Here is a 25,524-nt window from a genome sequence, read left to right on the forward strand (position 1 = left end):
TTATCTGGCTCGTACTTTCGCGTTTTCGCATAGTTGTTGGTCAGATCCTGGGTTTCTTCAGGTTTGGATCCCGTAGTAATGTGGTTCCACACCGAAACGGTCAACTAAACCTGGCTGCGATTAATATTTTAGAGGATAACGCCGGTAATGTCTGGGTTAGGTCTGGTATTTTCACTCATCTGGCTCGTACTTTCGCATTTTTCGCATACTTGTTGGCCAGATCCTGGCCTTTTTCTGGCTTGGACCAAGTAGTAATGTGGGACCACACTAAAACAGTCAATTAAACCTGGTTGCGATTAATATTTTAGAGGATAACGCCGGTTATGTCTGGGTTAGGTCTGGTATTTGCCCTCATCTGGCTCGTACTTTCGCATTTTTCGCATACTTGTTGGCCAGATCCTGGGTTTGTTCAGGTTTGGATCCCGTAGTAATGTGGTTCCACACCGAAACGGTCTACTAAACCTGGCTGCGATTAATATTTTAGAGGATGACGCAGGTTATGTCTGGGTTAGGTCTGGTATTTGCCAGATCATTTCTGGTTTGGATCACGTAGTAACGCGGTACCACACCGAAACTGTCAATTAAACCTGGTTGCGATTACTATTTTGGAGGATAACGCCGGTTACGTCTGGGTTAGGTCTGGTATTTTCACTCATCTGGCTCGTACTTTCGCATTTTTCGCATACTTGTTGGCCAGATCCTGGCCTTTTTCTGGCTTGGACCAAGTAGTAATGTGGGACCACACTAAAACAGTCAATTAAACCTGGTTGCGATTAATATTTTAGAGGATAACGCCGGTTATGTCTCGGTTAGGTCTGATATTTGCCCTCATCTGGCTCGTACTTTCGCATTTTTCGCATACTTGTTGGCCAGATCCTGGGCTTTTTCTGGTTTGGATCACGTAGTAATGTGGTACCACACTGAAACAGTCAGTAGAAGCTGGTTCCGATAAGTATTTTATAGGATAACGCTGGTTATGTCTGGGTTAGTTCTGGTATTTCCTATCATCTGACACATACCTTCGAGTTTTTCGCATACTTGTTGGCCAGATCCTGGGCTTTTTCTGGTTTGGATCACGTAGTAATGTGTTACCACACTGAAACAGTCAATTAAACCTGGTTGCGATTAATATTTTAGAGGATAACGCCGGTTATGTCTCGGGTAGGTCTGGGATTTGTCCACATCTGGCTCGTACTTTCGCATTTTTCGCATTCTTGTTGGCCGGATCCTGGCCTTTTTCTTGTTTGGATCACGCAGTAATGCGGTACCACACCGAAACAGGCAATTAAACCTGGTTGCGATTAATACTTTAGAGGATAACGCCGGTAATGTCTCTGGTAGGTCTGGGATTTGTCCACATCTGGCTCGTACTTTCGCATTTTTCGCTTTCTTTTTGGCCAGATCCTGGCCTTTTTCTGGCTTGGACCACGTAGTAGTGTGGTACCAAACCGAAACAGTCAATTAAATTTGGTTGCGAATAATATTTTAGAGGATAACGCTGGTTATGTCTAGGATAGTTCTGGTATTTGCAATCATCTGGCTCATACATTCGCGTTTTTCGCATAATTGTTGGCCAGATCCTGGGTTTTTTCTGGTTTGGATCCCGTAGTAATGTGGTTCCACACGGAAGCAGTCAGTTAAACCTGGTTGCGATTAATATTTTAGAGAATAACGCCGATTATATCTCGATTAGGTCTGGTATTTGCCCTCATCTGGCTCGTACTTTCGCATTTTTCACATACTTGTTGGCCAGATCCTGGCATTTTTCTGGTTTGGATCACGTAGTTACGCGGTACCACACCGAAACAGTCAATTAAACCTGGTTGCGATTACTATTTTGGAGGATAACGCCGGTCATGTCTGGGGTAAGTCTGGTATTTGCCCTTATCTGGCTCGTACTTTCGCGTTTTCGCATAGTTGTTGGTCAGATCCTGGGATTTTTCTGGTTTGGATCCCGTAGTAATGTGGTTCCACACTGAAACAGTCAATTAAAGCTGGTTGCGATTAATATTTTAGAGGATAACGCCGGTTATGTCTCGGTTAGGTCTGGTATTTGCCCTTATCTGGCTCGTACTTTCGCATTTTTCGCATACTTGTTGGCCAGATCCTGGCCTTTTTCTGGCTTGGACCACGTAGTAAAGTGGTACCACACTGAAACAGTCAATTAAACCTGGGTCCGATTAATATTTTAGAGGATAACGCCGGTTATGTCTGGGGTAGGTCTGGGATTTGTCCACATCTGGCTCGTACTTTCGCGTTTTTCGCATTCTTGTTGGCCGGATCCTGGCCTTTTTCTGGTTTGGATCACGTAGTAATGCTGTACCACACCGAAACAGGCAATTTAACCTGGTTGCGATTACTACTTTGGGGGATAACGCCGGTTACGTCTGGGTTAGGTCTGGTATTTTCACTCATCTGGCTCGTACTTTCGCATTTTTCGCATACTTGTTGGCCAGACCCTGGGTTTCTTCAGGTTTGGATCCCGTAGTAATGTGGTTCCACACCGAAACGGTCAACTAAACTTGGCTGCGATTAATATTTTAGAGGATAACGCAGGTTATGTCTGGGTAAGGTCTGGTATTTGCCAGATCATTTCTGGTTTGGATCACGCAGTAACGCGGTACCACACCGAAACAGTCAACTAAACTTGGCTGCGAATAATATTTTAGAGGATAACGCTGGTTATGTCTAGGATAGTTCTGGTATTTGCAATCATCTGGCTCATACATTCGCGTTTTTCGCATAGTTGTTGGCCAGATCCTGGGTTTTTTCTGGTTTGGATCCCGTAGTAATGTTGTTCCACACGGAAGCAGTCAGTTAAACCTGGTTGCAATTAATATTTTAGAGAATAACGCCGGTTATATCTCGATTAGGTCTGGTATTTGCCCTCATCTGGCACATACCTTCGAGTTTTTCGCATACTTGTTGGCCAGATCCTGGGATTTTTCTGGTTTGGATTCCGTAGTAACGCGGTACCACACCGAAACAATCAATTAAACCTAGTTGCGATTACTATTTTGGAGGATAACGACGGTTATATCTGGGGTAGGTCTGGTATTTGCCCTCATCTGGCTCGAACTTTCGCATTTTTCGCATACTTGTTGGTCAGATCCTGGGATTTTTCTGGTTTGGATCCCGTAGTAATGTGGTTCCGCACAGAAACAGTCAATTAAACCTGGTTGCGATTACTATTTTGGAGGATAACGCCGGTTATGTCTGGGTTAGGTCTGGTATTTGCCCTCATCTGGCTCGTACTTTCGCATTTTTCGCATACTTGTTGGCCAGATCCTGGCTTTTTTCTGGTTTGGATCACGTAGTAACGTGGTACCACACCGAAACTGTCAATTAAACCTGGTTGCGATTCCTATTTTGGAGGATAACGCCGGTTACGTCTGGGTTAGGTCTGGTATTTGCACTCATCTGGCTCGTACTTTCGCATTTTTCGCATACTTGTTGGTCAGATCCTGGGTTTCTTCAGGTTTGGATCCCGTAGTAATGTGGTTCCACACCGAAACGGTCAACTAAACCTGGCTGCGATTAATATTTTAGAGGATAACGCCGGTAATGTCTGGGTTAGGTCTGGTATTTTCACTCATCTGGCTCGTACTTTCGCATTTTTCGCATACTTGTTGGCCAGATCCTGGCCTTTTTCTGGCTTGGACCAAGTAGTTATGCGGGTCCACACTAAAACAGTTAATTAAACCTGGTTGCGATTAATATTTTAGAGAATAACGCCGGTTATATCTCGATTAGGTCTGGTATTTGCCTTCATCTGGCTCGTACTTTCGCACTTTTCGCATACTTCTTGGCCAGATCCTGGACTATTTATGGCTTGGACCACGTAGTAATGTGGTAACACACTGAAACAGCCAATTAAACCTGGGTCCGATTACTATTTTGGAGGATAACGCCGGTTATGTCTGGGGTAAGTCTGGTATTTGCCCTTATCTGGCTCGTGCTTTCGCGTTTTCGCATAGTTGTTGGTCAGATCCTGGGATTTTTCTGGTTTGGATCACGTAGTAACGTGGTACCACACCGAAACTGTCAATTAAACCTGGTTGCGATTCCTATTTTGGAGGATAACGCCGGTTACGTCTGGGTTAGGTCTGGTATTTGCACTCATCTGGCTCGTACTTTCGCATTTTTCGCATACTTGTTGGCCAGATCCTGGCCTTTTTCTGGCTTGGACCAAGTAGTAATGTGGGACCACACTAAAACAGTCAATTAAACCTGGGTCCGTTTAATATTTGAGAGGATAACGCCGGTTATGTCTGGGTTAGGTCTGGTATTTGCCCTCATCTGGCTCGAACTTTCGCATTTTTCGCATACTTGTTGGCCAGATCCTGGCCTTTTTCTGGCTTGGACCAAGTAGTAATGCGGGACCACACTAAAACAGTTAATTAAACCTGGTTGCGATTAATATTTTAGAGAATAACGCCGGTTATATCTCGATTAGGTCTGGTATTTGCCTTCATCTGGCTCGTACTTTCGCATTTTTCGCATACTTCTTGGCCAGATCCTGGACTATTTATGGCTTGGACCACGTAGTAATGTGGTAACACACTGAAACAGCCCATTAAACCTGGGTCCGATTACTATTTTGGAGCATAACGCCGGTTATGTCTCGGTTAGGTCTGGTATTTGCCCTTATCTGGCTCGTACTTTCGCATTTTTCGCATACTTGTTGGCCAGATCCTGGCCTTTTTCTGGCTTGGACCACGTAGTAAAGTGGTACCACACTGAAACAGTCAATTAAACCTGGGTCCGTTTAATATTTGAGAGGATAACGCCGGTTATGTCTGGGTTAGGTCTGGTATTTGCAATCATCTGGCTCATACATTCGCGTTTTTCGCATAGTTGTTGGCCAGATCCTGGGTTTTTTCTGGTTTGGATCCCGTAGTAATGTTGTACCACACGGAAGCAGTCAGTTAAACCTGGTTGCAATTAATATTTTAGAGAATAACGCCGGTTATATCTCGATTAGGTCTGGTATTTGCCCTCATCTGGCACATACCTTCGAGTTTTTCGCATACTTGTTGGCCAGATCCTGGGATTTTTCTGGTTTGGATTCCGTAGTAACGCGGTACCACACCGAAACAGTCAATTAAACCTAGTTGCGATTACTATTTTGGAGGATAACGACGGTTATATCTGGGGTAGGTCTGGTGTTTGCCCTCATCTGGCTCGAACTTTCGCATTTTTCGCATACTTGTTGGTCAGATCCTGGGATTTTTCTGGTTTGGATCCCGTAGTAATGTGGTTCCGCACAGAAACAGTCAATTAAACCTGGTTGCGATTACTATTTTGGAGGATAACGCCGGTTATGTCTGGGTTAGGTCTGGTATTTGCCCTCATCTGGCTCGTACTTTCGCATTTTTCGCATACTTGTTGGCCAGATCCTGGCTTTTTTCTGGTTTGGATCACGTAGTAACGTGGTACCACACCGAAACTGTCAATTAAACCTGGTTGCGATTCCTATTTTAGAGGATAACGCCGGTTACGTCTGGGTTAGGTCTGGTATTTGCACTCATCTGGCTCGTACTTTCGCATTTTTCGCATACTTGTTGGTCAGATCCTGGGTTTCTTCAGGTTTGGATCCCGTAGTAATGTGGTTCCACACCGAAACGGTCAACTAAACCTGGCTGCGATTAATATTTTAGAGGATAACGCCGGTAATGTCTGGGTTAGGTCTGGTATTTTCACTCATCTGGCTCGTACTTTCGCATTTTTCGCATACTTGTTGGCCAGATCCTGGCCTTTTTCTGGCTTGGACCAAGTAGTTATGCGGGTCCACACTAAAACAGTTAATTAAACCTGGTTGCGATTAATATTTTAGAGAATAACGCCGGTTATATCTCGATTAGGTCTGGTATTTGCCTTCATCTGGCTCGTACTTTCGCATTTTTCGCATACTTCTTGGCCAGATCCTGGACTATTTATGGCTTGGACCACGTAGTAATGTGGTAACACACTGAAACAGCCAATTAAACCTGGGTCCGATTACTATTTTGGAGGATAACGCCGGTTATGTCTGGGGTAAGTCTGGTATTTGCCCTTATCTGGCTCGTACTTTCGCGTTTTCGCATAGTTGTTGGTCAGATCCTGGGATTTTTCTGGTTTGGATCACGTAGTAACGAGGTACCACACCGAAGCTGTCAATTAAACCTGGTTGCGATTCCTATTTTGGAGGATAACGCCGGTTACGTCTGGGTTAGGTCTGGTATTTGCACTCATCTGGCTCGTACTTTCGCATTTTTCGCATACTTGTTGGCCAGATCCTGGCCTTTTTCTGGCTTGGACCAAGTAGTAATGTGGGACCACACTAAAACAGTCAATTAAACCTGGGTCCGTTTAATATTTGAGAGGATAACGCCGGTTATGTCTGGGTTAGGTCTGGTATTTGCCCTCATCTGGCTCGAACTTTCGCATTTTTCGCATACTTGTTGGCCAGATCCTGGCCTTTTTCTGGCTTGGACCAAGTAGTAATGCGGGACCACTCTAAAACAGTTAATTAAACCTGGTTGCGATTAATATTTTAGAGAATAACGCCGGTTATATCTCGATTAGGTCTGGTATTTGCCTTCATCTGGCTCGTACTTTCGCATTTTTCGCATACTTCTTGGCCAGATCCTGGACTATTTATGGCTTGGACCACGTAGTAATGTGGTAACACACTGAAACAGCCCATTAAACCTGGGTCCGATTACTATTTTGGAGGATAACGCCGGTTATGTCTCGGTTAGGTCTGGTATTTGCCCTTATCTGGCTCGTACTTTCGCATTTTTCGCATACTTGTTGGCCAGATCCTGGCCTTTTTCTGGCTTGGACCACGTAGTAAAGTGGTACCACACTGAAACAGTCAATTAAACCTGGGTCCGTTTAATATTTGAGAGGATAACGCCGGTTATGTCTGGGTTAGGTCTGGTATTTGCCCTCATCTGGCTCGAACTTACGCATTTTTCGCATACTTGTTGGCCAGATCCTGGCCTTTTTCTGGCTTGGACCAAGTAGTAATGCGGGACCACACTAAAACAGTTAATTAAACCTGGTTGCGATTAATATTTTAGAGAATAACGCCGGTTATATCTCGATTAGGTCTGGTATTTGCCTTCATCTGGCTCGTACTTTCGCATTTTTCGCATACTTCTTGGCCAGATCCTGGACTATTTATGGCTTGGACCACGTAGTAATGTGGTAACACACTGAAACAGCCAATTAAACCTGGTTCCGATTACTATTTTGGAGGATAACGCCGGTTATGTCTGGGGTAAGTCTGGTATTTGCCCTTATCTGGCTCGTACTTTCGCATTTTCGCATAGTTGTTGGTCAGATCCTGGGATTTTTCTGGTTTGGATCCCGTAGTAATGTGGTTCCACACTGAAACAGTCAATTAAAGCTGGTTGCGATTAATATTTTAGAGGATAACGCCGGTTATGTCTCGGTTAGGTCTGGTATTTGCCCTTATCTGGCTCGTACTTTCGCATTTTTCGCATACTTGTTGGCCAGATCCTGGCCTTTTTCTGGCTTGGACCACGTAGTAAAGTGGTACCACACTGAAACAGTCAATTAAACCTGGGTCCGTTTAATATTTGAGAGGATAACGACGGTTATGTCTGGGTTAGGTCTGGTATTTGCCCTCATCTGGCTCGAACTTTTGCATTTTTCGCATACTTGTTGGCCAGATCCTGGCCTTTTTCTGGCTTGGACCAAGTAGTAATGCGGGACCACACTAAAACAGTTAATTAAACCTTGTTGCGATTAATATTTTAGAGAATTATGCCGGTTATATCTCGATTAGGTCTGGTATTTGCCTTCATCTGGCTCGTACTTTCGCATTTTTCGCATACTTCTTGGCCAGATCCTGGACTATTTATGGCTTGGACCACGTAGTAATGTGGTAACACACTGAAACAGCCAATTAAACCTGGGTCCGATTACTATTTTGGAGGATAACGCCGGTTATGTCTGGGGTAAGTCTGGTATTTGCCCTTATCTGGCTCGTACTTTCGCGTTTTCGCATAGTTGTTGGTCAGATCCTGGGATTTTTCTGGTTTGGATCACGTAGTAACGTGGTACCACACCGAAGCTGTCAATTAAACCTGGTTGCGATTCCTATTTTGGAGGATAACGCCGGTTACGTCTGGGTTAGGTCTGGTATTTGCACTCATCTGGCTCGTACTTTCGCATTTTTCGCATACTTGTTGGTCAGATCCTGGGTTTCTTCAGGTTTGGATCCCGTAGTAATGTGGTTCCACACCGAAACGGTCAACTAAACCTGGCTGCGATTAATATTTTAGAGGATAACGCCGGTTATGTCTGGGTTAGGTCTGGTATTTGCCCTCATCTGGCTCGTACTTTCGCATTTTTCGCATACTTGTTGGCCAGATCCTGGGCTTTTTCTGGTTTGGATCACGTAGTAATGTGGTACCACACTGAAACAGTCAGTAGAAGCTGGTTCCGATAAGTATTTTATAGGATAACGCTGGTTATGTGTGGGTTAGTTCTGGTATTTCCTATCATCTGGCACATACCTTCGAGTTTTTCGCATACTTGTTGGCCAGATCCTGGGCTTTTTCTGGTTTGGATCACGTAGTAATGTGGTACCACACTGAAACTGTCAATTAAACCTGGGTCCGATTAATATTTTAGAGGATAACGCCGGTTATGTCTCGGGTAGGTCTGGGATTTGTCCACATCTGGCTCGTACTTTCGCGTTTTTCGCATTCTTGTTGGCCGGATCCTGGCCTTTTTCTGGTTTGGATCACGTAGTAATGCGGTTCCACACCGAAACGGTCAACTAAACCTGGTTGCGATTAATATTTTGGAGGATAACGCCGGTTACGTCTGGGTTAGGTCTGGTATTTTCACTCATCTGGCTCGTACTTTCGCATTTTTCGCATACTTGTTGGCCAGATCCTGGCCTTTTTCTGGCTTGGACCAAGTAGTAATGTGGGACCACACTAAAACAGTCAATTAAACCTGGGTCCGTTTAATATTTGAGAGGATAACGCCGGTAATGTCTGGGTTAGGTCTGGTATTTGCCCTCATCTGGCTCGAACTTTCGCATTTTTCGCATACTTGTTGGCCAGATCCTGGCCTTTTTCTGGCTTGGACCAAGTAGTAATGCGGGACCACACTAAAACAGTTAATTAAACCTGGTTGCGATTAATATTTTAGAGAATAACGCCGGTTATATCTCGATTAGGTCTGGTATTTGCCTTCATCTGGCTCGTACTTTCGCATTTTTCGCATACTTCTTGGCCAGATCCTGGACTATTTATGGCTTGGACCACGTAGTAATGTGGTAACACACTGAAACAGCCCATTAAACCTGGGTCCGATTACTATTTTGGAGGATAACGCCGGTTATGTCTCGGTTAGGTCTGGTATTTGCCCTTATCTGGCTCGTACTTTCGCATTTTTCGCATACTTGTTGGCCAGATCCTGGCCTTTCTCTGGCTTGGACCACGTAGTAAAGTGGTACCACACTGAAACAGTCAATTAAACCTGGGTCCGTTTAATATTTGAGATGATAACGCCGGTTATGTCTGGGTTAGGTCTGGTATTTGCCCTCATCTGGCTCGAACTTTCGCATTTTTCGCATACTTGTTGGCCAGATCCTGGCCTTTTTCTGGCTTGGACCAAGTAGTAATGCGGGACCACACTAAAACAGTTAATTAAACCTTGTTGCGATTAATATTTTAGAGAATAACGCCGGTTATATCTCGATTAGGTCTGGTATTTGCCTTCATCTGGCTCGTACTTTCGCATTTTTCGCATACTTCTTGGCCAGATCCTGGACTATTTATGGCTTGGACCACGTAGTAATGTGGTAACACACTGAAACAGCCAATTAAACCTGGGTCCGATTACTATTTTGGAGGATAACGCCGGTTATGTCTGGGGTAAGTCTGGTATTTGCCCTTATCTGGCTCGTACTTTCGCGTTTTCGCATAGTAGTTGGTCAGACCCTGGGATTTTTCTGGTTTGGATCACGTAGTAACGTGGTACCACACCGAAGCTGTCAATTAAACCTGGTTGCGATTCCTATTTTGGAGGATAACGCCGGTTACGTCTGGGTTAGGTCTGGTATTTGCACTCATCTGGCTCGTACTTTCGCATTTTTCGCATACTTGTTGGCCAGATCCTGGCCTTTTTCTGGCTTGGACAAAGTAGTAATGTGGGACCACACTAAAACAGTCAATTAAACCTGGTTGCGATTAATATTTTAGAGGATAACGCCGGTTATGTCTGGGTTAGGTCTGGTATTTGCCCTCATCTGGCTCGTACTTTCGCATTTTTCGCATACTTGTTGGCCAGATCCTGGGCTTTTTCTGGTTTGGATCACGTAGTAATGTGGTACCACACTGAAACAGTCAGTAGAAGCTGGTTCCGATAAGTATTTTATAGGATAATGCTGGTTATGTGTGGGTTAGTTCTGGTATTTCCTATCATCTGGCACATACCTTCGAGTTTTTCGCATACTTGTTGGCCAGATCCTGGGCTTTTTCTGGTTTGGATCACGTAGTAATGTGGTACCACACTGAAACTGTCAATTAAACCTGGGTCCGATTAATATTTTAGAGGATAACGCCGGTTATGTCTCGGGTAGGTCTGGGATTTGTCCACATCTGGCTCGTACTTTCGCGTTTTTCGCATTCTTGTTGGCCGGATCCTGGCCTTTTTCTGGTTTGGATCACGTAGTAATGCGGTACCACACCGAAACAGGCAATTAAACCTGGTTGCGATTACTACTTTGGGGGATAACGCCGGTTACGTCTGGGTTAGGTCTGGTATTTTCACTCATCTGGCTCGTACTTTCGCATTTTTCGCATACTTGTTGGCCAGACCCTGGGTTTCTTCAGGTTTGGATCCCGTAGTAATGTGGTTCCACACCGAAGCGGTCAACTAAACTTGGCTGCGATTAATATTTTAGAGGATAACGCAGGTTATGTCTGGGTCAGGTCTGGTATTTGCCAGATCATTTCTGGTTTGGATCACGCAGTAACGCGGTACCACACCGAAACTGTCAATTAAACCTGGTTGCGATTACTATTTTGGAGGATAACGCCGGTTACGTCTGGGTTAGGTCTGGTATTTTCACTCATCTGGCTCGTACTTTCGCATTTTTCGGATACTTGTTGGCCAGATCCTGGGTTTCTTCGGGTTTGGATCCCGTAGTAATGTGGTTCCACACCGAAACGGTCAACTAAACCTGGCTGCGATTAATATTTTAGAGGATAACGCCGGTAATGTCTGGGTTAGGTCTGGTATTTGCCCTCATCAGGCTCGTACTTTCACATTTTTCGCATACTTGTTGGCCAGATCCTGGCCTTTTTCTGGCTTGGACCAAGTAGTAATGTGGGACCACACTAAAACAGTCAATTAAACCTGGTTGCGATTAATATTTTAGAGGATAACGCCGGTTATGTCTGGGTTAGGTCTGGTATTTGCCCTCATCTGGCTCGTACTTTCGCATTTTTCGCATACTTGTTGGCCAGATCCTGGGCTTTTTCTGGTTTCGATCACGTAGTAATGTGGTACCACACTGAAACAGTCAGTAGAAGCTGGTTCCGATAAGTATTTTATAGGATAACGCTGGTTATGTCTGGGTTAGTTCTGGTATTTCCTATCATCTGGCACATACCTTCGAGTTTTTCGCATACTTGTTGGCCAGATCCTGGGCTTTTTCTGGTTTGGATCACGTAGTAATGTGTTACCACACTGAAACAGTCAATTAAACCTGGTTGCGATTAATATTTTAGAGGATAACGCCGGTTATGTCTCGGGTAGGTCTGGGATTTGTCCACATCTGGCTCGTACTTTCGCATTTTTCGCATTCTTGTTGGCCGGAACCTGGCCTTTTTCTTCTTTGGATCACGTAGTAATGCGGTACCACACCGAAACAGGCAATTAAATCTGGTTGCGATTAATATTTTAGAGGATAACGCCGGTAATGTCTCTGGTAGGTCTGGGATTTGTCCACATCTGGCTCGTACTTTCGCATTTTTCGCTTTCTTTTTGGCCAGATCCTGGCCTTTTTCTGGCTTGGACCACATAGTAGTGTGGTACCAAACCGAAACAGTCAATTAAATTTGGTTGCGAATAATATTTTAGAGGATAACGCTGGTTATGTCTAGGATAGTTCTGGTATTTGCAATCATCTGGCTCATACATTCGCGTTTTTCGCATAGTTGTTGGCCAGATCCTGGGTTTTTTCTGGTTTGGATCCCGTAGTAATGTTGTTCCACACGGAAGCAGTCAGTTAAACCTAGTTGCAATTAATATTTTAGAGAATAACGCCGGTTATATCTCGATTAGGTCTGGTATTTGCCCTCATCTGGCACATACCTTCGAGTTTTTCGCATACTTGTTGGCCAGATCCTGGCCTTTTTCTTGTTTGGATCCCGTAGTAATGCGGTACCACACCGAAACAGGCAATTAAACCTGGTTGCGATTACTATTTTGGAGAATAACGCCGGTTATGTCTGGGGTAGGTCTGGTATTTGCCCTCATCTGGCTCGTACCTTCGCATTTTTCGCATACTTGTTGGCCAGATCCTGGCCTTTTTCTTGTTTCGATCCCGTAGTAATGCGGTACCACACCGAAACAGGCAATTAATACAAGTTCCGATTAATATTTTAGAGGATAACGCCGGCTATGTCTCGGCTAGGTCTGGTATTCGCCCTCATCTGGCTCGTACTTTCGCATTTTTCGCATACTTGTTGGCCAGATCCTGGCCTTGCTCTGGTTTGGATCACGTAGTAACGCGGTACCACACCGAAACAGTCAATTAAACCGGGTTGCGATTACTATTTTGGAGGATAACGCCGGTTATGTCTGGGTTAGGTCTGGGATTTGCCCTCATCTGGCGCGTACTTTCGCGTTTTTCGCATAGTTGTTGGCCAGATCCTGGGTTTTTTCTGGTGTGGATCCCGTAGTAATGTGGTACCACACTGAAACAGTCAATAGAAGCTGGTTCCGATAAGTATTATAGAGGATAACGCTGGTTATGTCTGGGTTAGTTCTGGTATTTGCTATCATCAGGCACATACTTTCGCGTTTTTCGCATACTTGTTGGCCAGATCCTGGCCCTTTTCTGGTTTGGATCACGTAGTAATGTGGTACCACATTGAAGCAGTCAATGGAAGCTGGTTCCGCTTAGTAATTTAGAGGATAACGCTGGTTATGCCTGGGTTAGTTCTGGTATTTGCAATAATCTGGCTCATACTTTCGCATTTTTCGCATGCTTGTTGGCCAGATCCTGGCCTTTTTCTGGCTTTGACCACGTAGTAAAGTGGTACCACACTGAAACAGTCAATTAAACCGGGGTCCGATTAATATTTTAGAGGATAACGCCGGTTATGTCTGGGTTAGGTCTGGTATTTGCCCTCATCTGGCTCGTATTTTCGCATTTTTCGCATACTTGTTGGCCAGATCCTGGGCTTTTTCTGGTTTGGATCACGTAGTAATGTGGTACCACACTGAAACAGTCAGTAGAAGCTGGTTCCGATAAGTATTTTATAGGATAACGCTGGTTATGTCTGGGTTAGTTCTGGTATTTGCTATCATCTGGCACATTCCTTCGAGTTTTTCGCATACTTATTGGCCAGATCCTGGGCTTTTTCTGGTTTGGATCACGTAGTAATGTGGTACCACACTGAAATAGTCAATTAAACCTGGTTGCGATTAATATTTTAGAGTATAACGCCGGTTATGTCTCGGGTAGGTCTGGGATTTGTCCACATCTGGCTCGTACCTTAGCATTTTTCGCATTCTTGTAGGCCGGATCCTGGCATTTTCTGGTTTGGATCACGTAGTAATGCGGTACCACACCGAAACTGGCAATTAAACCTGGCTGCGATTAATATTTTGGAGGATAACGGCGGTTATGTCTGGGTTAGGTCTGGTATTTGCCCTCATCTGGCTCGTACTTTCGCATTTTTCGCATTCTTTTTGACCAGATCCCGGCCTTTTTCTGGCTTGGTCCACGTAGTGACGTGGTACCAAACCGAAACAGTCAATTAAACCTGGTTGCGAATAATATTTTAGAGGATAACGGTGGTTATGTCTGGGATAGTTCTGGTATTTGCAATCATCTGGCCCATACTTTCGCGTTTTTCGCATACTTGTTGGCCAGATCCTGGCCTTTTTCTGGTTTGGATCCCGTAGTGACGCGGTGCCACACCGAAACAGTCATTTAACCTGGTTGCGATAACTATTTTGGAGTATAACGCCGGTTATGTCTGGGTTAGGTCTGGTACTTGCCCTCATCTGGCTCGTGCTTTCCCATTTTTCGCATACTTCTTGGACAGATCCTGAGTTTTTTCTGGTTTGGATCCCGTAGTAATGTGGTACCACACTGAAACAGTCAATAAGAGCTGGTTCCGATTAGTTTTTTAGAGGATAACGCTGGTTATGTCTCGGATAGTTCTGGGATTTGTCCTCATCTGGCTCGTACTTTCGCGTTTTTCGCATACTTGTTTGCCAGATCCTGGCCTTTTTCTGGTTTGGATCACGTAGTAACGTGGTACCACACTGAAGCAGTCAATTAAACCTGTTTGCGATAAATATTTTAGAGGACAACGCCGGTTATGTCTCGGGTAGGTCTGGGATTTGTCCACATCTGGCTCGTACTTTCACATTTTTCGCATACTTGTAAGCCAGATCCTGGCCTTCTTCTGGCTTGGACCACGTAGTGAATTGGTACCACACCGAAACAGTAAATGAAACTGGTTGCGATTAATATTTTAGAGGATCACGCCGGTTATGTCTCGGTTAGTTCTGGTATTTGCAATCATCTGGCTCATACTTTCGCGTTCTTCGCACACTTTTTGGCCAGATCCTGGCCCTTTTCTGGTTTGGATCCCGTAGTAATGTGGTACCACACTGAAACAGTCAATATGAGCTGGTTCCGATTAGTTTTTTAGAGGATAACGCTGGTTATGTCTGGGTTAGTTCTGGTATTTGCTATCATCAGGCACATACTTTCGCGTTTTTCGCATACTTGTTGGCCAGATCCTGGCCCTTTTCTGGTTTGGATCACGTAGTAATGTGGTACCACATTGAAGCAGTCAATGGAAGCTGGTTCCGCTTAGTAATTTAGAGGATAACGCTGGTTATGCCTGGGTTAGTTCTGGTATTTGCAATAATCTGGCTCATACTTTCGCGTTTTTCGCATACTTGTTGGCCAGATCCTGGGCTATTCCTGATTTGGATCACGTAGTGAATTGGTACCACACCGAAACAGTAAATGAAACTGGTTGCGATTAATATTTTAGAGGATAACGCCGGTTATGTCTCTTGTAGGTCTGGTATTCGCCCTCATCTGGCTCGTACTTTTGCGTTTTTCGCATACTTGTTGGCCAGATCCTGGCCCTTTTCTGGTTTGGATCACGTAGTAATGTGGTACCACATTGAAGCAGTCAATTAAAGATGGTTGCGATTAATATTTTAGAGGATAACGCTGGTTATGTCTGGGATAGTTCTGGTATTTGCAATCATCTGGCACATACTTTCGCGATTTTCGCATACTTGTTGGCCAGATCCTGGGCTTTTTCTGGTTTGGATCACGTAGTAATGTGGTACCACACTGAAACAGACAATTAAACCTGGTTGTGATTAATATTTTAGAGGATAACGCCGGTTATGTCTCGGTTAGGTCTGGGATTTGCCCTCATCTGGCTCGTACTTTCGCGTTTTTCGCATAGTTGTTGGCCAGATCCTGGGTTTTTTCTGGTTTGGATCCCGTAGTAATGTGGTAGCACACAGAAACAGTCAATAGAAGCTGGTTCCGATAAGTATTTTAGAGGATAACGCTGGTTATGTCTGGGTTAGTTCTGGTATTTGCTATCATAAGGCACATATTTTCGCGTTTTTAGCATACTTGTTGGCCAGATCCTGGCCCTTTTCTGGTTTGGATCACGTAGTAATGTGGTACCACACTGAAACAGTCAGTAGAAGCTGGTTCCGATAAGTATTTTATAGGATAACGCTGGTTATGTCTGGGTTAGTTCTGGTATTTGCTATCATAAGGCACATATTTTCGCGTTTTTAGCATACTTGTTGGCCAGATCCTGGCCCTTTTCTGGTTTGGATCACGTAGTAATGTGGTACCACACTGAAACAGTCAGTAGAAGCTGGTTCCGATAAGTATTTTATAGGATAACGCTGGTTATGTCTGGGTTATTTCTGGTATTTGCTATCATCTGGCACATACCTTCGAGTTTTTCGCATACTTATTGGCCAGATTCTGGGCTTTTCCTGGTTTGGATCACGTAGTAATGTGGTACCACACTGAAATAGTCAATTAAAGCTGGTTGCGATTAATATTTTAGAGGATAACGCCGGTTATGTCTCGGTTAGGTCTGGGATTTGCACTCATCTGTCTCGTACATTCGCACTTTTCGCATAGTTGTTGGCCAGATCCTGGGCTTTTTCTGGCTTGGATCACGTAGTAATGTGGTCCCACACTGTCAATAAAAGCTGGTTCCGATTAGTATTTTAGAGGATAACGCCGGTTATGTCCAGGTTTGCTCTGGTATTGGCAATTATGTGTCTCATACTTTCGCGTTTTTCGCATACTTGTTGGGCAGATCCTGGGTATTTTCTGGTTTGGATCACGTAGTAATGGGGTAGCAGACTGAAACAGTCAATAAAAGCTGGTTCCGGTTAATAGTTTGGAGGATAACGCTGGTTATGTTTGGGTTAGTTCTGGTATTAGCAATCATCTGGCTCGTACTTTCGTATTTTTCGCATACTTGTTGGCCAGATCCTGGGCTTTTTCTGGCTTGGATCACGTAGTAATGTGGTCCCACACTGTCAATAAAAGCTGGTTCCGATTAGTATTTTAGAGGATAACGCCGGTTATGTCTAGGTTAGCTCTGGTATTTGCAATCATGTGGCTTATACTTTCGCGTTTTTCGCATACTTGTTGGCCAGATCCTGGCCACTCTCTGGTTTGGATCACGTAGTAACGCGGTACCACACCGAAACAGTCAATAGCAGCTGGTTCCGATAAGTATTTTACAGGATAACGCTGGTTATGTCTGGGTTAGTTCTGGTATTTGCTATCATCAGGCTCATACTTTAGCGTTTTTCGCATACTTGTTGGCCAGATTCTGGGCTTTTCCTGGTTTGGATCACGTAGTAATGTGGTACCACACTGAAACAGTCAATAGAAGCTGGTTCCGATAAGTATTTTACAGGATAACGCTGGTTATGTCTGGGTTAGTTCTGGTATTTGCTGTCATCAGGCTCATACTTTCGCGTTTTTCGCATATTTGTTGGCCAGATCGTGGGTTTTTTCTCGTTTCGATCCCGCAGTAATGTGGTACCAAACTGAAACAGTCAATAGAAGCTGGTTCCGATAAGTATTTTAGAGGATAACGCTGGTTATGTCTGGGTTAGTTCTGGTATTTGCTATCATCTGGCACATACTTTCGCGTTTTTCGCATACTTGTTGGCCAGATTCTGGGCTTTTCCTGGTTTGGATCACGTAGTAATGTGGTACCACACTGAAACGGTCAATAGAAGCTGGTTCCGATAAGTATTTGACAGGATAACGCTGGTTATGTCTGGGTTAGTTCTGGTATTTGCTATCATCAGGCTCATACTTTCGCGTTTTTCGCATACTTGTTGGCCAGATTCTGGGCTTTTCCTGGTTTGGATCACGTAGTAATGTGGTACCACACTGAAACATTCAATAGAAGCTGGTTCCGATAAGTATTATAGAGGATAACGCTGGTTATGTCTGAGTTAGTTCTGGTATTTGCTATCATCAGGCACATACTTTCGCGTTTTTCGCATACTTGTTGGCCAGATCCTGGCCCTTTTCTGGTTTGGATCACGTAGTAATGTGGTACCACACTGAAACAGTCAATAGAAGCTGGTTCCGATAAGTATTTTACAGGATAACGCTGGTTATGCCTGGGTTAGTTCTGGTATTTGCAATAATCTGGCTCATACTTTCGCGTTTTTCGCATACTTGTTGGCCAGATCCTGGGCTTTTTTCCTGGTTTGGATGACGTAGTAATGTGGTACCACACTGGAACAGACAATTAAACCTGGTTGCGATTAATACTTTAGAGGACAACGCCGGTTATGTCTCGGGTAGGTCTGGGATTTGTCCACATCTGGCTCGTACTGTCGCATTTTTCGCATTCTTATTGGCCAGATCCTGGCCTTCTTCTGGCTGGACCACGTAGTAAAGTGGTACCACACTGAAACAGTTAATTAAACCTGGTTACGGTTAATATTTTAGAGGATAACGCCGGTTATGTCTAGGTTTGCTCTGGTATTGGCAGTTATGTGTCTCATACTTTCGCGTTTTTCGCATACTTGTTGGGCAGATCCTGGGTTTTTTCTGGTTTGGATCACGTAGTAATGGGGTAGCACACTGAAACAGTCAATAAAAGCTGGTTCCGGTTAATAGTTTGGAGGATAACGCTGGTTATGTTTGGGTTAGTTCTGGTATTAGCAATCATCTGGCTCGTACTTTCGTATTTTTCGCATACTTGTTGGCCAGATCCTGGGCTTTTTCTGGCTTGGATCACGTAGTAATGTGGTCCCACACTGTCAATAAAAGCTAGGTCCGATTAGTATTTTAGAGGATAACGCCGGTTATGTCTAGGTTAGCTCTGGTATTTGCAATCATGTGGCTCATACTTTCGCGTTTTTCGCATACTTGTTGGCCAGATCCTGGCCACTCTCTGGTTTGGATCACGTAGTAACGCGGTACCACACCGAAACAGTCAATAGCAGCTGGTTCCGATAAGTATTTTACAGGATAACGCTGGTTATGTCTGGGTTAGTTCTGGTATTTGCTATCATCAGGCTCATACTTTCGCGTTTTTCGCATACTTGTTGGCCAGATTCTGGGCTTTTCCTGGTTTGGATCACGTAGTAATGTGGTACCACACTGAAACAGTCAATAGAAGCTGGTTCCGATAAGTATTTTACAGGATAACGCTGGTTATGTCTGGGTTAGTTCTGGTATTTGCTATCATCAGGCTCATACTTTCGCGTTTTTCGCATATTTGTTGGCCAGATCGTGGGTTTTTTCTCGTTTCGATCCCGCAGTAATGTGGTACCAAACTGAAACAGTCAATAGAAGCTGGTTCCGATAAGTATTTTAGAGGATAACGCTGGTTATGTCTGGGTTAGTTCTGGTATTTGCTATCATCTGGCACATACTTTCGCGTTTTTCGCATACTTGTTGGCCAGATTCTGGGCTTTTTTCCTGGTTTGGATCACGTAGTAATGTGGTACCACACTGGAAAAGACAATTAAACTTGGCTGCGATTAATACTTTAGAGGACAACGCCGGTTATGTCTCGGGTTGGTATGGTATTTGCCCTCATCTGGCTGGTACTTTCGCATTTTTCGCATTCTTTTTGACCAGATCATGGCCGTTTTCTGGTTTGGATCACGTAGTAATGTGGTACCACACTGAAACAGTCAATAGAAGCTGGTTCCGATAAGTATTTTACAGGATAACGCTGGTCATGTCTGGGTTAGTTCTGGTATTTGCAATAATCTGGCACATACTTTAGCGTTTTTCGCATACTTGTTGGCCAGATCCTGGGCTTTTTCTGGTTTGGATCACGTAGTAATGTGGTACCACACTGAAACAGACAATTAAACCTGGTTGCGATTATTATTTTAGAGGATAACGCCGGTTATGTCTCGGCTAGGTCTGGTATTCGCCCTCATCTCGCTCGTACTTTCGAATTTTTCGCATACTTGTTGGCCAGATCCTGGCCTTTTTCTGATTTGGATCACGTAGTAACGCGATACCACACCGAAACAGTCAATTAAACCTGGTTGCGATTACTATTTTGGAGGATAACGCCGGTTATGTCTGGGTTAGGTCTGGTACTTGCCCTCATCTGGCTCGTACTTTCCCATTTTTCGCATACTTCTGGGCCAGATCCTGAGTTTTTTCTGGTTTGGATCCCGTAATAATGTGGTACCACACTGAAACAGTCAATAGAAGCTGGTTCCGATAAGTATTATAGAGGATAATGCTGGTTATGCCTGGATTAGTTCTGGTATTTGCTATCATCAGGCACATACTTTCGCGTTTTTCGCATACTCGTTGGCCAGATCCTGGCCCTTTTCTGGTTTGGATCACGTAGTAATGTGGTACCACATTGAAGCAGTCAATAGAAGCTGGTTGCGATTAATATTTTAGAGGATAACGCCGGTTATGTCTCGGGTAGGTCTGGGATTTGTCCACATCTGGCTCGTACTTTCGCATTTTCGTATTCTTGTTGGCCATATCCTGGGCTTTTTCTGGCTTGGATCACGTAGTAATGTGGTCCCACACTGTCAATAAAAGCTGGTTCCGATTAGTATTTTAGAGAATAACGCGGGTTATGTCTGGGTTAGTTCTGGTGTTTGCAATCATGTGGCTCATACTTTCGCGTTTTTCGCATACTTGTTGGCCAGATCCTGGGTTTTTTTCTGGTTTGGATCCCGTAGTAATGCGGTACCACACCGAAACAGTCAATTAAAGCTGGTTGCGATTAATATTTTAGAGGATAACGCCGGTTATGTCTCGGGTATGTCTGGGATTTGTCCACATCTATCTCGTACTTTCCCATTTTTCGCATACTTGTTGGCCAGATCCTGGCCTTTTTCTGGATCGGATCACGTAGCAATGCGGTACCACACCGAAACAGTCAATTAAACCTGGTTGCGATTAATATTTTAGAGGATAACGCTGGTTATGTCTGGGTTAGTTCTGGTATTTGCTATCATCTGGCACATACTTTCGCGTTTTTCGCATACTTGTTGGCCAGATCCTGGGCTTTTTCTGGTTTGGATCAGGTAGTAATGTGGTACCACACTGAAACAGTCAATTAAACCTGGTTGCGATTAATATTTTAGAGGATAACGCCGGTTATGTCTCGGGTAGGTCTGGGATTTGTCCACATCTGGCTCGTACTTTCGCATTTTCGCATTCTTGTTGGCCATATCCTGGGCTTTTTCTGGCTTGGATCACGTAGTAACGTGGTCCCAAACTGTCAATAAAAGCTGGTTCCGATTAGTATTTTAGAGGATAACGCTGGTTATGTCTGGGTTAGTTCTGGTATTTGCAATCATGTGGCTCATACTTTCGCGTTTTTCGCATACTTGTTGGCCAGATCCTGGGTTTTTTTCTGGTTTGGATCCCGTAGTAATGCGGTACCACACCGAAACAGTCAATTAAACCGGGTTGCGATTACTATTTTGGAGGATAACGCCGGTTATGTCTGGGTTAGGTCTGGGATTTGCCCTCATCTGGCTCGTACTTTCGCGTTTTTCGCATAGTTGTTGGCCAGATCCTGGGTTTTTTCTGGTTTGGATCCCGTAGTAATGTGGTACCACACTGAAACAGTCAATAGAAGCTGCTTACGATAAGTATTATAGAGGATAACGCTGGTTATGTCTGGGTTAGTTCTGGTATTTGCTATCATCAGGCACATACTTTCGCGTTTTTCGCATACTTGTTGGCCAGATCCTGGCCCTTTTCTGGTTTGGATCACGTAGTAATGTGGTACCACATTGAAGCAGTCAATAGAAGCTGGTTCCGCTTAGTAATTTAGAGGATAACGCTGGTTATGCCTAGGTTAGTTCTGGTATTTGCAACAATCTGGCACATACTTCCGCGTTTTTCGCATACTTGTTGGCCAGATCCTGGGCTTTTTCTGGTTTGGATCAGGTAGTAATGTGGTACCACACTGAAACAGTCAATTAAACCTGGTTGCGATTAATATTTTAGAGGATAACGCCGGTAATGTCTCGGTTAGGTTTGGTATTTGCCCTCATCTGGCTCGTACTTTCGCATTTTTCCCGTACTTGTTGGCCAGATCCTGGTCTTCTTCTGGCTGGACCACGTAGTGAAGTGGTACCACACTGAAACAGTCAATTAGTTCTGGTTCCGATTAATATTTTAGATGATAACGCCAGTTATGTCTCGGTTAGGTATGTGATTTCCCCTCATCTGGCTCGTACTTTCCCATTTTTCGCATACTTGTTGGCCAGATCCTGGCCTTTTTCTGGCTTGGACCACGTAGTAATGTGGTACCACACCGAAATAGTCAATTAAACCTGGTTGCGAATAATATTTTAGAGGATAACGCTGGTTATGTCTGGGATAGTTCTGGTATTTGCAATCATTTGGCACATACTTTCGCGTTTTTCGCATACTTGTTGGCCAGATCCTGGGCTTTTTCTGGTTTGGATCACGTAGTAATGTGGTACCGCACCGAAACAGTCAATAGAAGCTAGTTCCGATAAGTATTTTAGAGGATAACGCTGGTTATGTCTGGGTTAGTTCTGGTATTTGCTATCATCAGGCACATACTTTCGCGTTTTTAGCATACTTGTTGGCCAGATCCTGGGATTTTTCTGGTTTGGATCCCGTAGTAATGTGGTTCCACACCGAAACAGTCAATTAAACCTGGTTGCGTTTAACATTTTAGAGGATAACGCCGGTAATGTCTCGGTTAGGTCTGGTATTTGCAATCATCTGGCTCATACTTTCGCGTTTTTCGCATAGTTGTTAGCCAGATCCTGGGATTTTTCTGGTTTGGATCACGTAGTAATGTGGTACCACACTGGAACAGACAATTGAACCTGGTTGCGATTAATACTTTAGAGGATAACGCTGGTTATGTCTGGGATAGTTCTGGTATTTGCAACCATCTGGCTCGTACCTTCGAGTTTTTCGCATACTTATTGGCCAGATCCTGGGCTTTTTCTGGTTTGGATCACGTAGTAATGTGGTACCACACTGAAATAGTCAATTAAACCTGGTTGCGATTAATATTTTAGAGTATAACGCCGGTTACGTCTCGGGTAGGTCTGGGATTTGTCCACATCTGGCTCGTACTTTCGCATTTTTCGCATTCTTGTAGGCCAGATCCTGGCCTTTTTCTGGTTTGGATCACGTAGTAATGCGGTACCACACCGAAACTGGCAATTAAACCTGGTTGCGATTAATATTTTAGAGGATAACGGCGGTTATGTCTGGGTTAGGTCTGGGTATTTGCCCTCATCTGGCTCGTACCTTCGCATTTTTCGCATTCTTTTTGACCAGATCCTGGCCTTTTTCTGGTTTGGATCACGTAGTAATGCGGTACCACACCGAAACTGGCAATTAAACCTGGTTGCGAATAATATTTTAGAGGATAACGGTGGTTATGTCTGGGATAGTTCTGGTATTTGCTATCATCTGGCACATACCTTCGAGTTTTTCGCATACTTATTGGCCAGATCCTGGGCTTTTTCTGGTTTGGATCACGTAGTAATGCGTTACCACACCGAAATAGTCAATGAAACCTGGTTGCGATTAATATTTTAGAGGATAACGGCGGTTATGTCTGGGTTAGGTCTGGGTATTTGCCCTCATCTGGCTCGTACCTTCGCATTTTTCGCATTCTTTTTGACCAGATCCTGGCCTTTTTCTGGTTTGGATCACGTAGTAATGCGGTACCACACCGAAACTGGCAATTAAACCTGGTTGCGAATAATATTTTAGAGGATAACGGTGGTTATGTCTGGGATAGTTCTGGTATTTGCTATCATCTGGCACATACCTTCGAGTTTTTCGCATACTTATTGGCCAGATCCTGGGCTTTTTCTGGTTTGGATCACGTAGTAATGTGGTACCACATTGAAGCAGTCAATAGAAGCTGGTTCCGCTTAGTAATTTACAGGATAACGCTGGTTATGCCTGGGTTAGTTCTGGTATTTGCTACCATCTGGCTCATACTTTCGCGTTTTTCGCATACCTGTTGGCCAGATCCTGGGCTTTTCCTGGTTTGGATCACGTAGTAATGTGGTACCACACTGGAACAGACAATTAAACCTGGTTGCGATTAATACTTTAGAGGATAACGCCGGTTATGTCTCGGGTAGGTCTGGGATTTGTCCACATCTGGCTCGTACTTTCGCATTTTTCGCATACTTGTTGGCCAGATCCTGGCCGTTTTCTGGCATGGACCACGTAGTAATGTGGCACCACACCGAAACGGTCAATTAAACCTGGTTGCGAATAATATTTTAGAGGATAACGCTTGTTATGTCTGGACAGTTCTGGTATTTGCAACCATCTTGCTCATACTTTCGTGTTTTTCGCATACTTGTTGGCCAGATCCTGGGCTTTTTCTGGTTTGGATCAGGTAGTAATGTGGTACCACACTGAAACAGTCAATTAAACCTGGTTGCGATTAATATTTTAGAGGATAACGCCGGTTATGTCTCGGTTAGGTCTGGGATTTGCCCTCATGTGGCTCGTACTTTCGCATTTTTCGCATACTTTATGGCCAGATCCCGGCCGTTTTCGGGCTTGAACCACGTAGTAATGTGGTACCACACCGAAACAGTCAATTAAACCTGGTTGCGAATAATATTTTAGAGGATAACGCTGCTTATGTCTGGGATAGTTCTGGTATTTGCAATCATCTGGCTCATACTTTCGCGTTTTTCGCATAGTTGTTGGCCAGATCCTGGGATTTTTCTGGTTTGGATCCCGTAGTAATGTGGTTCCACACCGAAACAGTCAATTAAACCTGGTTGCGATTAATATTTTAGAGGATAACGCCGGTAATGTCTCGGTTAGGTCTGGTATTTGCAATCATCTGGCTCATACTTTCGCGTTTTTCGCATAGTTGTTAGCCAGATCCTTGGATTTTTCTGGCTAGGACCACGTAGTAATGTGGTACCACACCGAAACAGTCAATTAAACCTGGTTGCGAATAATATTTTAGAGGATATCGCTGGTTATGTCTCGGTTAGGTCTGGGATTTGCCCTCATCTGGCTCGTACTTTCGCGTTTTTCGCATAGTTGTTGGCCAGATCCTGGGTTTTTTCTGGTTTGGATCCCGTAGTAATGTGGTAGCATACTGTAACAGTCAATAGAAGCTGGTTCCGATGAGTATTTTAGAGGATAACGCTGGTTATGTCTGGGTTAGTTCTGGTATTTCCTATCATCTGGCACATACCTTCGAGTTTTTCGCATACTTATTGGCCAGATCCTGGGCTTTTTCTGGTTTGGATCACGTAGTAATGTGGTACCACACTGGAACAGACAATTAAACCTGGTTGCGATTAATACTTTAGAGGATAACGCCGGTTATGTCTCGGGTAGGTCTGGGATTTGTCCACATCTGGCTCGTACTTTCGCATTTTTCGCATACTTATTGGCCAGATCCTGGGCTTTTTCTGGTTTGGATCACGTAGTAATGTGGTACCACACTGAAATAGTCAATTAAACCTGGTTGCGATTAATATTTTAGAGTATAACGCCGGTTATGTCTCGGGTAGGTCTGGGATTTGTCCACATCTGGCTCGTACTTTCGCATTTTTCGCATTCTTGTAGGCCGGATCCTGGCCTTTTTCTGGTTTGGATCACGTAGTAATGCGGTACCACACCGAAACTGGCAATTAAACCTGGTTGCGATTAATATTTTAGAGGATAACGGCGGTTATGTCTGGGTTAGGTCTGGGTATTTGCCCTCATCTGGCTCGTACCTT

The sequence above is a fragment of the Colletes latitarsis genome, unplaced genomic scaffold, assembly GCF_051014445.1.
Source record: "Colletes latitarsis isolate SP2378_abdomen unplaced genomic scaffold, iyColLati1 scaffold0024, whole genome shotgun sequence".
Lineage (NCBI taxonomy): Eukaryota > Metazoa > Arthropoda > Insecta > Hymenoptera > Colletidae > Colletes > Colletes latitarsis.